General features: G+C 37.4%; 1 protein-coding gene and 1 pseudogene across 1 annotated transcript in view; one reads left to right on the top strand and one right to left on the bottom strand.

The window, feature by feature from the left end:
* Positions 1-14,721, bottom strand: part of FBXL17 (F-box and leucine rich repeat protein 17) — a 480,642-nt gene that overhangs the window by 279,175 nt on the left and 186,746 nt on the right. The gene's annotated exons all lie outside the window — the stretch shown is intronic.
* Positions 4,267-13,479, top strand: LOC116750524 (annotated as a pseudogene).

The following is a 14,721-nucleotide window of genomic DNA, read 5'->3' as shown; positions in this document are numbered from 1 at the left end:
GTTCAAAAGATCTGAAGATGCTTTTTGAGGTGTAAGTATCAGTGGAATAAAAATTTAAGATAAAGCATTGCTGTATTGTGGGAGCCAACACCTATTCTGCTGATCTAATAGGTGGTTACCCCACAGTTCATCCACTTGATCCACGGACCATGACGTCTGCCACTAAGAGTTAGGAAATTCCACTGAAAAAATACCAAGGACTATCTTGCCTTTTTGAACACAAAGCTTTATTCAAAGTCGGGACCATCCTCTGATAAGGGGTAAAGTTCACAAGAACACTCAGTTCCACTGTTGTCAGGATCCTCTACCGATGATGAATTATTGTGTAAAAATGTGTTTAAAACTGTTTTATAAAATCCAGAATGCTCAAACACCTTTGACAGTGATATCTATGTGTCCTCTCTAGGTGTCCAGGGCCCAGGCAACTTGTAAAATTTCCTTCTTGCAGGCAGTGTTTCCTTCTCCGATCTGTGAAGGAACTCCCACTTATCCCAGAGGCTCACAGTCAAATCTAACTGGTACATCAGGTAAATGTCAGGGTAAGACCAATAACAAGTGATTTACTCTGCTGTACTCCATCTTCCACCAAACCAAAGATGTGAACGCAAAATTAACTTCAAAATGGAAGGATGGGAGATAGCCAAGAGAAAGGAATAATAAAGAAACAGAGATGAGTAAATTCAAGAGATGAAAGAAGAAAATGGTGTAGAAAGGATTATAGATAATCTCAAAGATGAAATGAGAGAGCTAGGGGAAAAAAAGAGATATGAAAAAAAAGCCAAGGAACGGGCTTCCCTGGTGGCGCAGTGGTTGAGAATCTGCCTGCTAACGCAGAGGACACGGGTTCGCAGCCCTGGTCTGGGAGGATCCCATATGCTGCGGAGCAACTAGGCCCGTGAACCACAACTACTGAGCCTGTGCATCTGGAGCCTGTGCTCCGCAACAAGAGAGGCCGCGATAGTGAGAGGCCCACGCTCCACGATGAAGAGTGGCCCCCGCTTGCCACAACTAGAGAAAGCCCTCGCACAGAAAGCAAGACCCAACACAGCAAAAATGAATGAATGAATTAATAAACTCCTACCCCCAACATCTAAAAAAAAAAAAAAAAGCCAAGGGATGATGATAAAGAAATGAAAAAAAGGGGGTAAAAAGAGAAAATATGGTGATTTACCCAATCACTACCCCTGAATAGACCAACCAACACCAGAGAAATCAGGCAGGACCATAAACCTCACAGACTGCTCTGAAAGCAAGAAGCCAAGGATTGGAGTCAAGAAACTAGGGATTTCTGTAAATTTAAGCAACAGGCCAGAGATAAACAAGAAGTCAGGCCTCCCTTCGGCCTTAATAAGAAAAACAATCCAAATTCGCCACTTTTTTCTAAGTAGCTGCCAGTAAATTAATCTAATAAACTAATATTCATGGTAAACTAATTGAATCATTTTGTAACAAAGTAGGGAAATAACTTAAACATACACACACACACATATTCAAATACATACACACATTTTAAAGGTGTCTTCAAGCGAAGTTTCTCAGACTGGGAAAAATGAGATACATAAAGCAGGTTTTTACAGTTGTTTGTTGTTTCCAATTAGAGATAGACTAATACAAATTTTAGTGCTGGCCTCTAAAATTAACCCCCAAGTACCTTGGCTTCTCTGGGTTTGAACAATGAAGGAAATCCTGACTAGCAGATCCCAGAAATGTTCTGTAAGAATTTGTCTTGATTTTTGATTAACCTACAAGTGTGCCTTCCTAATTTCCCTAACCTCCTGGTCTATAAATTCATTATTTGTAAGCAAACATCTAGCATACTATTAGAGCTCAGATATAAATTTGTCTTAAAATAAATTCTAATTTAGAACAAAAAATAAAAATAAAGCTTCCTTAACAAATCCATCTTACAATACACACTTTTTACTCTCAAGTCATTTTTTTTTTTTTTTTTTTTTTTTTTTTTGCGGTACATGGGCCTCTCACTGGTGTGGCCTCTCCCATTGCGGAGCACAGGCTCCAGACGCGCAGCCTCAGCGGCCACAGCTCACGGGCCTAGCCGCTCCATGGCATGTGGGATCTTCCGGACCGGGGCACAAACCCGTGTCCCCTGCATTGGCAGGTGGACTCTCAATCACTGCGCCACCAGGGAAGCCCTCAAGTTAATTTTAATTGTAGTTATTATCTTTCTTTCTCTGCATTGTTTTTTAAATTCAACTTATAGCATATGAAAATTACAGAATTCCTAGAGACTGCCTGGAAAGCTAGAGGATTACAAAGAGGCTACCTTTTGCCAAAAAAGGGATACTGATTAAAATTTAATTTTAATTCTATAGAAGCAGCTTATATATAATTCTGATTAACCGCATACAGCCATAAACTACTAAAATTTAGGGTGAATATTTGCCTTGACCTTAATAAGGGATTTACTTCTGCTTCTCTTGATTTCTATTATAATAAGCATCATACCATGCTACAGTTATTCATCTGTAAATCTGTCTTTCCCCTTATTGATGCCAATGAGCAACTTAACACAAGAAATCACATTATTTATTTACCTTTTTGTGCCCAGCACCTAACATAGTATCAGAATATATTAGGTGCTCAAAATACACATAGATATTTGAGTTCATACAGTTAATCAACAGGACAAAATTCTTTATGGAATATAAAATGTAAATCTATTCAACTTAGGAACAAAATTTATGTACTTGATATCAAAAAATAATTTCCGGAGAAATGTACATTAGTGTCGTTCTGGTTACAAAATCCTACTTGTATATACTAGATGTACTATACTAAAGTACAAAGAAGGAATAGTTGTGTTTTTCACAACTTGGGGATTTAAAAATTTCTGGAGTAGAGAAAGTATCAAAGCTAGCTGATAGCTTAGCATCTTGCTCTGAATCAAGCCCTACTGTTTGCTTTTCCTCACTTAGAGAAATTTTAAATGTGTTGTTATTAAAACACTTAATATCAGCAAGTTTTCATCTGCTCATAAAACAGGTTTTAAACATCATTGTATGTATCTATCTAAAATGGAGTTTTTCTTAAAATATACTTCTAGCTTTACATATCAAAAAACAAAAAATATTAGCAGCACTTCTCTCATCTGAAGTTCCAAGAAAAATAATTTGAACCTAATGCACATGTCAGCTCTTTTGCAGGGCAAACAGACACCAAAAAAAAAAAGAAAGAAAACAAAATTAAAATATGGGGACCAGCATAATTAGTTATACAAATGGCTACACTAACAACCTATTAAGTTAATATAATTTTATTTTTAAGCACTCTTGAAATGATCTATGTTATTCAAATTAGAAAACAAGAGTTTTGATAAATTTATTTTACATCAAAAGATAAGAGTTAGATCTAGCTGTTAGATATGCAAATATTCATCATCTGAAAATATGCATCAGGTAGTATTTGATTTTTCACTTCATGCACCCCTATAAATGGCACTGAACAAACTGGGAACAAAAGAGTAAGCTAAGGACAACATAAAAATGTGAGAGAGTTAAGGGGATTTCTTTTTTTAGGGTTAGGGGTGGGGGGGAGTATTTTTTCCAGAACATTTTTCCATTCCAAATAATTCATTTTGTGGTGCAACTTAGAGACATTAAAATACATTGCATCAACAAAGAGTCTAAAATTTTAAATCACTACTATAAAGTGTTTTATATAGATCTAGTCATAGAAATATGCCAAAGTATCTCCTATAGGAAGGTTCTCTTTTTTGAGAAAAGATGAAACAAAACCCAATGCAACACTTTTTATTTGAAAGATCATGTTTGCTGTGTTCTATGGAATTTTAGGAATGGTCTATGAATACTCAATAACCAGTGAATTCAACTTGGATTTTTCTTAAAAAACAAAACTGAACTAAAAGGCATAGATGCATTATTAGTTTCAGTACACTATATACAAAATAAATTATATAACGACGTTTGAGAACAGTCAAATTTTAATATGGCTACGTAATTAAAAGAAAAGATAAAAGAAAAATACCTCTGAAAGCCAATAAATTTATACTTGATAGGAATCAAAAGCAAAACTCAGTTTAGCTTTTTAAATGTTCAGTGTTAAATAAAATTGATGCACCAATTACTTTGATAAGTCACCTTTCAACTCTAATTACCCAGACACAGGTAACTTTCCACTAATACTTTTTGCCATTTTGTTTCATTTAATATATCTGCTTTAAAAAACAAAGGGGGGTGCTGGCACCACCACTTCTGGTTCGAGGCAGCTGCTGTAGTGGGGCGGACTATGGCAACTCAGGAAGCCACTCCAGGAAGCCATTCAGAGGAGGGCAATGCTTTGGACCTCCATCAGCTTACGAAGTGGGGCGGACTATGGCAACTCAGGAAGCCACTCCAGGAAGCCATTCAGAGGAGGGCAATGCTTTGGACCTCCATCAGCTTACGATGTAATGGATTATGTGTTGCAGAGACCCAGCCAGGAGGCCGACAGTGAGGCTTTTAAGTTCTGAGGAAGCCCTTTCTATTCCTTGCTCTTCTGATGTGGATCCAGCAGTGTGGCTGACAGGGTCTTGGTGCTCCAGCCTGGTGTCAGGCCTGAGCCTCTGAGGTGAGAGAGCCAAGTTCAGGACACTGGACCACCAGAGATGTCCTGACCCCACGAAATATCAATCAGCAAGAACTCTCCCAGAGACCTCCGCCTTAACGGTAAGACCCAGCTCCACCCAAAGGCCAGCAAACTCCAATGCTGGACTCCCTAAGCCAAACAACTAGCAAGACAGGAATACAACCCTGCCCATTAGCAGAGAGGCTGCCTAAAATCATACTAAGTTCACAGACACCCCACAACACACCACCAGACACTGCCCTACCCAAGGAAAGACAAGATCCAGCCCCACCCACCAGAAGACAGGCACCAGTCTCCTACACCAGGGATCCTACACAAGTCATTGAACCAACCTCACCCACTGGGGGCAGACACCAAAAACAATGGGAACTACAAACCTGCAGCCTGAGAAAAGGAGACCCAAAACACAGTAAGTTAAACAAAATGAGAGGACAAAAAAATATGCAACAGATGAAAGAGCAAGGTAAAAACCCAGCAGACCAAACAAATGAAGAGGAAATAGGAGTCTACCTGAAAAAGAATTCAGAGAAATGATAGTAAAGATGATCCAAAATCATGAAAATAGAATGGAGAAAATACAAGAAACGTTTAACAAGGACCTAGAAGAAATAAAGAGCAAACAGACAATGATGAAAACACAATAAATGAAATTAAAAATTCTCTAGAAGGAATCAATAGCAGAATAACTATGGCAGAAGAAGGGATAAGTAACCTGGAAGATAAAGTAGTGGAAATAAAAAAAAAAAAAAGTAGTGGAAATAATTACTGCAGAGCAGAATAAAGAAAAAAGAATGAAAAGAACTGAGGACAGTCTCAGAGACCTCTGGGAAAACATTAAACACACCAACATTCAAATTATAAGGGTCCCAGAGGAAGAAGAGAGAAAGAAAGTGTCTGAGAAAATATTTGAAGGGATTATAGTTGAAAACTTCCCTAACATGGGAAAGTAAATAGTCAATCAAGTCCAGGAAGTGCAGAGTCCCATACAGGATAAATCCAAGGAGAAACATGCTAAGACACATACTAATCAAACTATCAAAAATTAAATACAAAGAAAAAAATGTTAAAAGCAGCAAGGGAAATGCAACAAATAACATACATGGGAATTCCCATAAGGTTAACAGCTGATCTTTCAGCAGAAACTCTGCAAGCCAGAAGGGACTGGCAGGACATATTTAAAGTGATGAAAGGGAAAAACCTACAACCAAGATTACTCTACATGGCAAGGATCTCATTCAGATTCAATGGAGAAATTAAAACCTTTACAGACAAGCAAAAGCTAAGAGAATTCAGCACCAACAAACCAGCTTTACTACAAATGCTAAAGGAACTTCTCTAGGCAGGAAACACAAGAGAAGGAAAAGACCTACAAAAACAAACCCCAAACAATTAAGAAAATGGTAATAGGAATATACATATTGATAACTACCTTAAATGTAAATGGATTAAATGCTCCAACCAAAAGACACAGACTGGCTGAATGGATATAAAAACAAGACCCATATATATGCTGTCTACAAGAGACCCACTTCAGAACTAGGGACACATACAGACTGAAAGTGAGGGGATGCAAAAAGATATTCCATGCAAATGGAAATCGAAAGAAAGCTGGAGTAGCAATTCTCATATCAGGCGAAATAGACTTTAAAATAAAGACTATTACAGGAGACAAAGGACACTACATAATGGTCAAGGGATCAACCCAAGAAGAAGATATAACAATTGTAAATATTTATGCACCCAACATAGGAGCACCTCAATACATAAGACAAATGCTAACAGCCATAAAAGGGGAAATTGACACTAACACAATCATAGTAGGGGACTTTAACACCCCACTTTCACCAATGGACTGATTAACCAAAATGAAAATAAATAAGCACAAGCTTTAAATGACACATTAGACAAGACAGACTTAACTGATATTTATAAGACATTCCATCCAAAAACAACAAAATACACTTTCTTCTCAAGTGCTCATGGAACATTCTCATGCACAGATCATATCTTGGGCCACAAATCAAGCCTTGAGAAATTTAAGAAAATTGAAATCATATCAAGTATTCTTTCTTACCACAATGCTATGAGACTAAATATCAATCAACTACAGGAAAAAAAAACTGTAAAAAAATACAAACACATGGAGGCTAAACAATATGCTACTCAATAACCAAGAGATCACTGAAGAAATCAAAGAGGAAATAAAAAAATACCTAGAAACAAATGACAATGAAAACACGACAACCCAAAACCTATGGGATGCAGCACAAGCACTTCTAAGAGGGAAGTTTATAGCAATACAATCCTACCTCAAGAAACAAGAAACATCGCAAATAAACAACCTAAGCTTACACCCAAAGCAATGAGAGAGAAAAGAACAAAAAAAACCCAAAGTTAGCAGAAGGAAAGAAATCATAAAGATCAGATCAGAAATAAACGAAAAAGAAATGCAGGAAACAATAGCAAAGATCAGTAAAACTAAACGCTGGTTCTTTGAGAAGATAAACAAAATTGATAAACCATTAGCCTGACTCATCAAGAAAAAAAGAGAGAAGTCTCAAATCAACAGAACTAGAAATGAAAAAGGAGAAGTAACAACTGACATTGCAGAAATAGAAAGGATCATGAGAGATTAGTACAAGCAACTATATGCCAATAAGATGGACAACCTGGAAGAAATGGACAAATTCTTAGAAAAGCACAACCTTCCGAGACTGAACCAGGAAGAAATAGAAAATATAAATAGACCAACCAGAAGCACTGAAATTGAAACTGTGATTAAAAATCTTCCAACAGGGCTTCCCTGGTGGCACAGTGGTTGAGAGTCTGCCTGCCGATGCAGGGGACACAGGTTCGTGCCCTGGTCCAGGGAGATCCCACATGCTGTGCCTGTGAGCCATGGCCGCTAAGCCTGCACGTCCAGAGCCTGTGCTCCGCAACAGGAGAGGCCACAACAGTGAGAGGCCCGCGTACCGTGGAAAAACAAACAAACAAAAAAATCTTCCAACAAACAAAAGCCCAGGACCAGATGGCTTCACAGGCGAATTCTATCAAACATTTAGAGAAGAGCTAACACCTATCCTTCTCAAAGTCTTCCAAAATATAGCAGAGGGAGGAACACTCCCAAACTCATTCTACGAGGCTACCATCACCCTGATCCCAAAACCAGACAAAGATGTCCAAAAAAAGAAAACTATAGGTCAATATCACTGATGAATATAGATGCAAAAATCCTCAACAAAATACTAACAAACAGAATCCAACAGCATATTAAAAGGATAATACACCATGATCAACTGGGGTTTATCCCAGGAATGCAAGGATTCTTCAATATATGCAAATCAATCAATGTGAAACACCATATTAACAAATGGAAGGATAAAAACCATATGATAATCTCAATAGACGCAGAAAAAGCTTTAGACAAAATTCAACACCCACTTATGATAAAAACTCTCCAGAAAGTGGGCATAGAGGGAACCTACCTCAACGTAATAAAGGCCATATATGACAAACCCACAGCCAACAGAGTTCTCAATGGTGAAAAACTGAAACTGTTTCCTCTAAGATCAGGAACAAGAGAAGGATGTCCACTCTCACCACTATTATTCAACAAAGTTTTAGAAGTTTTAGCCACAGCAATCAGAGAAGAAAAAGAAATAAAAGGCATCCAAATCAGAAAAGAAGAAGTAAAACTGTCACTGTTTGCAGATGACATGATACTATATATAGAGAATCCTAAAAATGCTACCAGAAAACTACTAGAACTAATCAATGAATTTGGTAAAGTAGCAGGATACAAAATTAATGCACAGAAATCTCTTGCATTCCTATACACTAAGGATGAAAAATCTGAAAGAGAAATTAAGGAAACACTCCCATTTACCACAGCAACAAAAAGAATAAGATACCTAGGAATAAACCTACCTAAGGAGATAAATGACTTGTCTGCAGAAATCTAAAAGACACTGATGAAGGAAATTAAAGACAATACAAACATATGGCGAGATATACCGTGTTCTTGGACTGGAAGAATCAACACTGTGAAAATGACTATACTACCCAAAGCAATCTACAGACACAATGCAATCTCTAACAAACTACCAATGGCATTTTTCACAGAACTAGAACAAAAAATTTCACAATTTGTATGGAAAGACAAAAGACCCCAAATAGCCAAAACAATCTTGAGAAAGAAAACAGAGCTGGAGGAATCAGGCTCCCTGACTTCAGACTATACTACAAAGCATCAGTAATCAAGACAGTATGGTACTGGCACAAAAACAGAAATATAGGTCAGTGGTAGAGGATAGAAAGCCCAGAGATAAACCCATGCACATACGGTCGCCTTATCTTTGATAAAGGAGGCAAGAATACACAAATGGAGAAAACACAGCCTCTTCAGTAAGTGGTGCTGGGAAAACTGGACAGCTACATGTAAAAGAATGAAATTAGAATACTTCCTAACACCATACACAGAATAAATTCCAAATGAATTAAAGACCTAAATGTAAGGCCAGACACTATAAAACTCTTAGAGGAAAACACAGGCAGAACACTCTATGACATAAATCACAGCAAGATCCTTTTTGACCCACCTCCTAGAGAAATGGAAATAAAAACAAAAATAAACAAATGGGACCTAATGAAACTTAAAAAACTTTTGCACAGCAAAGGAAACCATAAACAAGATGAAAAGACAACCCTCAGAATGGGGAATATGTTTGCAAACAAAGCAACTGACAAAGGATTAATCTCCAAAATTTACAAGCAGCTCATGCAGCTAATATCAAAACAATAAACAACCAAATATGAAAATGGGCAGAAGACCTAAATAGACATTTTTCCAAAGATGATATACAGATTGCCAACAAACACATAAAAGGATGCTCAACATCACTAATCATTAGAGAAATACAAATCAAAACGACAATGAGGTATCACCTCACACCGGTCAGAATGGCCATCACCAAAAAATCTGCAAACAATAAATGCTGGAGAGGGTGTGGAGAAAAGGCAACTGCACTGTTGGTGGGAATGTAAATTGATACAGCCACTATGGAGAACAGTAGAGTTTCCTTTCAAAACTAAAAACAGAACTACCATATGACCCAGCAATCCCACTACTGGGCATATACCCTAAGAAAACCATAATTCAAAAAGAGTCATGTACAACAATGCTCATTGTAGCACTATTTACAATAGCCAGGTCATGGAAGCAACCTAAGTGTCCATCGACAGATGAATGGATAAAGAAGATGTGGCACATATATACAATGAAATATTACTCAGCCATAAAAAGAAACAAAGTTATTTGTAGTGTTATTTGTAGTGTTATTTGAGTTATTTGTAGTGAGGTGGATGGACCTAGAGTCTGTCATACAGAGTGAAGTACGTCAGGAAGAGAAAAACAAATACCATATGCTAACACATATATATGGATTCTAAAAAAAAAAAAAACAAACAAAATTGGTTCTGAAGAACCTAGGGGCAGGACAGGAATAAAGACACAGACGTAGACAGTGGACTTGAGGACAAGGGGAGGGGGAAGGGTAAGCTGGGACAAAGTGAGAGAGTGGTATGGACATATATACACTACCAAATGTAAAAGAGGTAGCTAGTGGGAAGCAGCTGTATCGTACAGGGAGATCAGCTCGGTGCTCTGTGACCACCTAGAGGGGTGGGATAGGGAGAGCGGGAGGGAGGGAGACACAAGAGGGATGGGATATGGGGATATATGTATACATAAAGCTGATTCACTTTGTTATACAGCAGAAACTAATACACCATTGTAAAGCAATTATACTCCAGTAAAGATGTTAAAAAGTGTGGGGGGGGGGGGGGTGGAGAAAGTTTACAGTAAAAGCAAGAACTAGACTTTTTAAATTAAGCTTTAAGCACTATAACTTGCCTCTTGACATTCTAGAGAATACAATCAAATATATAAATAAATAAAAGGAAATAAAAGGCAAAATCTTAGGAAAAAGAGGGTAAATTTATCATTATTTTCAAATGGTGTGATTGTCTACCTTTAAGAGCCAAGAGAATCAACTATAAACCTATTAGAAACTATATAAATTCAGAAAGATGGTCAATTACAAAATTTACATACAGAAGTATATTTAAAATGTACAAAAAGTATACTCTCATTGACCAATAATAACCAGTTAAAAAACATTAAATTGATATCATTCACTACAACAATAAACTTACTGAATAAAACTAAATGTAATATGAAATACATAGGACCTATAATAAGAAAACTATAAATCCCAAGAATGAGAGGCTTAAGCAAATAGGAAGTGCTATGTTTTATAATATTTAAAGATATCAGGGACTTCCCTGGTGGCGCAGTGATTAAGAATCTGCCTGCCAATGCAGGGGACATCGGTTTGAGTCCTCCTCCGGGAAGATCCCACATGCCGCAGAGCAACTAAGCCTGTGTGCCACAACTACTGAGCCCGCGCTCTAGAGTCCAAGAGCCACAACTACTGAGCCCGTGCACACAGACCCAGTGTTCTGCAACGAGAAGCCACCGCAATGAGAAGCCTATGCACCACAACGAAGAGTAGCCCCCGCTCGCTGCAACTAGAGAAAGCCTGCGCGCAATGAAGATCCAACGTCAGCCAAAAATAAATAAGTAAATTTATATTAAAAAAAAAGATATCAAATTTCCACAAATAAAACTGTAACTATAAAGCAATAACCACCAACTTCTAATGGTGTGTGTGTGTGTGTGTGTGTGTGTGCACGCGCGCATGGTGGTTGTGCTCGCTGGCATTATTATTCACACATTAGTAAGTGGAGAGATTGGAGGAGAAAGAACAGAGCCAGGGACTATTCCAAGGTGACATACGGACCAAGGATTTAAGATCATAAAATCAATTCAATCCAAAATTTGATTTCTAGAGGGTCAGGAAAAAAGTCACTGCATAGAAAAGTGGAATGTCTCAGTCCCAGTTTGACTTACAGAAAAGTAGGCTTGGTGGGGAGGTTAATGTAATCAACCATGACATACTGAGATCTTGGAGTTCAAGACAATAGCTTCTAAGAGCTAAAACAAGAAAAGAAAGCCATGATAAGTCTACTAAGTTTTACATTTTCTCTTGCATGTAGAAGATACTGAAAGAGGCAAATATAGCTAAGGGGAGCTTCAAAGGCCTGAAGGTATACCTTGAACCTTACTGGAACAAGGAAAAAGAAACCAAGATAATAGGTCCCTAGCAAGTAAATGGTGGTATTTCAATTAGTATTCCCATATTTTAGATTTGTAAAGTCTCAGAGAACAAGAATCAGAATGTCCTTGGCTAACATTACAGACAATTACTCTGAATAGAGAAATCTACTCTGGAATATCAAGTTGTAGGTATGTTCTCATAACCCTCACAAGTCTAAGCCAGACAAACTCAACTTTCCCACCCTGCTTTTTCTTGATTCAAAACACTATGCGATTTTATTCAAAAAACTACTTAAGCAAAAGGATTACTTAAGAAGACAACATTTCAGATTTGCGAAAACCTGGTGATATGTGATACATCCTGCACGGCATATAAAGATATATTGTGTTCAGACCTTTCTTAATGGGTGAAATTAACACAAATATTTCATTTTCAATCATATTTTCTTAATGTACTAAATCAATGATGTTAAAAATCCTTAAATACTATACAGATATAAAAATGAAAATAGCAAACATAAGAAAATAGCTATGAAAAATCAACTTAGATCCCAGGATTATTTTCTCACTAGGATAGTAAAAGTTTATAGATTTTTCCTATATATAAAATGAAATATCATAGCAATGAGAATTTTAGTTATATAGTATATGCCTGTTTGTCACTGAAAAAAAGTTAGAAAACCTAAATCACAACAGGCTATGTTATTTGTCAAATAATTAAAAATAAAAGGATCAACCAGTGACTCGGAGGGTCTATTCCTACTTATTTATGATGACCAGGTTTTACAAAATCCAGACCCTAAAATCCATGATGAGACACAATAAAAGGATGCACAATTAATATGTCACTCGCAATAATGTCTTTTCCGCAGCACCAAAGGCCTTTAAAAGGGTGAGTGTACTATAATACCAAAATAAGATTTATATATCCTAGAAAACAGGTTACACACTGATGAACAGCATTAAATTGACATAATGGCTCTTAGTGGTTATAAATGTAGCTTTTTCCTACTTTAATTGGCAAGGACTAGACTGACCTTTTCTCTATAATTCTAACTACAGTACAGTAATTAGACAAACCACTACTTACTTCTGAAATAAAGAGGAGAGGAAGAAAGCTCTCAGCCACCAGCTTTGAGAATGCAGAGTAAAATTGGGTTGGCATTCTACTGGGGGAAAATGGGCCACCATACCAATAAGAAAAATCATTTTCCATAAATTATGTTCTATGTTTAGTTTAATATCTGAACTAAAGAAAAAATCCCAGATGAAAGCCCTTTTCATTCATATACTTAGAGACAGTCCCCCACTTGAGGAAAAAAACCAGTCCTAAAAACAAGTTTGAAAGTAAAAAGAAAAGAATTAAGATGTTACTTGGGACAGATGGAGGAAGGGCAGGATAAAATCCCTAACTGTGATCCTGCAGGCATGTCTTCCTTGGGCCTGCATAATTTAGCACGGAGGTAAGAGTCTTGACGGGGCCTTAAGGAAAAGGCTTAGCCTCATGGCTGAGGCTGAGAAGGGAGCAGTTTCCCTTACCTAAGAGCAACCACCCTTTTTTCCACCCTGTTTCTTGGTCTCAGGTGAAGGTCAGCCAGCCCTTAAGCCGTTTAGCTTCCAAGGTGGGAAACACTAGGTCCCTGAAGGAGAGATGGGAGAAGCTTTCTTTTTCAGCAGCCCAGATTGCACATAAGTGATCGCCTCTCTGCAAGACCCTGGGGAGAGAATCATGACATGCTGAAAGAAAAAACAGTGCAAACTCAACCAGTGAGTGAGCTCTTATCACAAGTTCTTATCACCCATTAGCATGCCAAGGCCTCCACACAGGTCACACTCTCCCAGCAGCTGCAGTAGTTGGCAGTCACACCACTGAGCACTGATAAATCAACTCAGGACCCAGAATTATTTTCTCATTTGGACAGGAAAAGTTTACTCATTCCCCAATATGTAAAATGGAATATAACTGCAGTACGAATTTTAGTTAAATTCGTTAGTCACTGAAAATAAGTTAGAAAATCTAAGTAAGAGCCAGGGACCATCTTTCATCAGTGAGAGCAATGAGATTTGGTATATAAACATCAGTTTAAGGGAGTCATTGTACAATATGTAAAAATCCAGGTTACACAAAAGTGCAACGTACAGTAATTAAAAACTATCTACTCATGGAAACTGGAGACCATCGACTCCCTCAGTTACAGAAAGAGCAAACAGGGTTTCAGAGTGTGCTCAACAAAGTTAAAAAGAGTGCATAGAAATGATGAAAATGAAAAGTGGCAAAAGTATTATACAATCATCCAGAAATCCCTTATGTCAGAGGCAAGTATTGCTAACTATCAACTCCATGAAGACAGGGAACACAAAGATTCTGCTTACTGTCCTAGCCCAAATGTCCGGTCATGGTAAGTATTTGATAAATACCTGGTAAGTGAATAAATGACAAATAAACAAAATCATATGCAGTAATTTTCTCTCACAAATTCTTGGGTCACACGACAATTACTTCTCATAATGCTTATCAGACACAAAAGAGACATGTGAATACTGCTTCTCTAAAGAGTTCACTTGGAATAGAAAACTGTATTTTACTTATGTGACACTGGGCCACTTAATCTCGTGTGCCTTGGTTCCCTTATTTGAAAAATGGGAATAATAATAGTATCTACCTCACAGGGTTGTTAGAAATTTACTATATGTAAAGCACTTAGAACAGTGGTTAGCAAAGTCAATGCTATATTAAGTGTTAGTGTTTCAGCTGTTATTCTATAATGATATGCAGGTAGGTTTTTTAAATCCTATGGCTATTCACAAGTCTTATTAGCCTCTCCCTACCCTCCCCTGCTCTGAGAGGCAGAGACCATTTCTTATTCAACTATGTATTGCCAGTCCTAAGCACACTGCCTGGCACATAATCAATGACTAAAAAAAAAAAGAAAAAAAAA

The sequence above is a fragment of the Phocoena sinus genome, chromosome 3 (assembly GCF_008692025.1).
Source record: "Phocoena sinus isolate mPhoSin1 chromosome 3, mPhoSin1.pri, whole genome shotgun sequence".
Classification (NCBI taxonomy): Eukaryota; Metazoa; Chordata; class Mammalia; order Artiodactyla; family Phocoenidae; genus Phocoena; species Phocoena sinus.
This window is presented reverse-complemented; position numbering and strand designations above follow the sequence as displayed.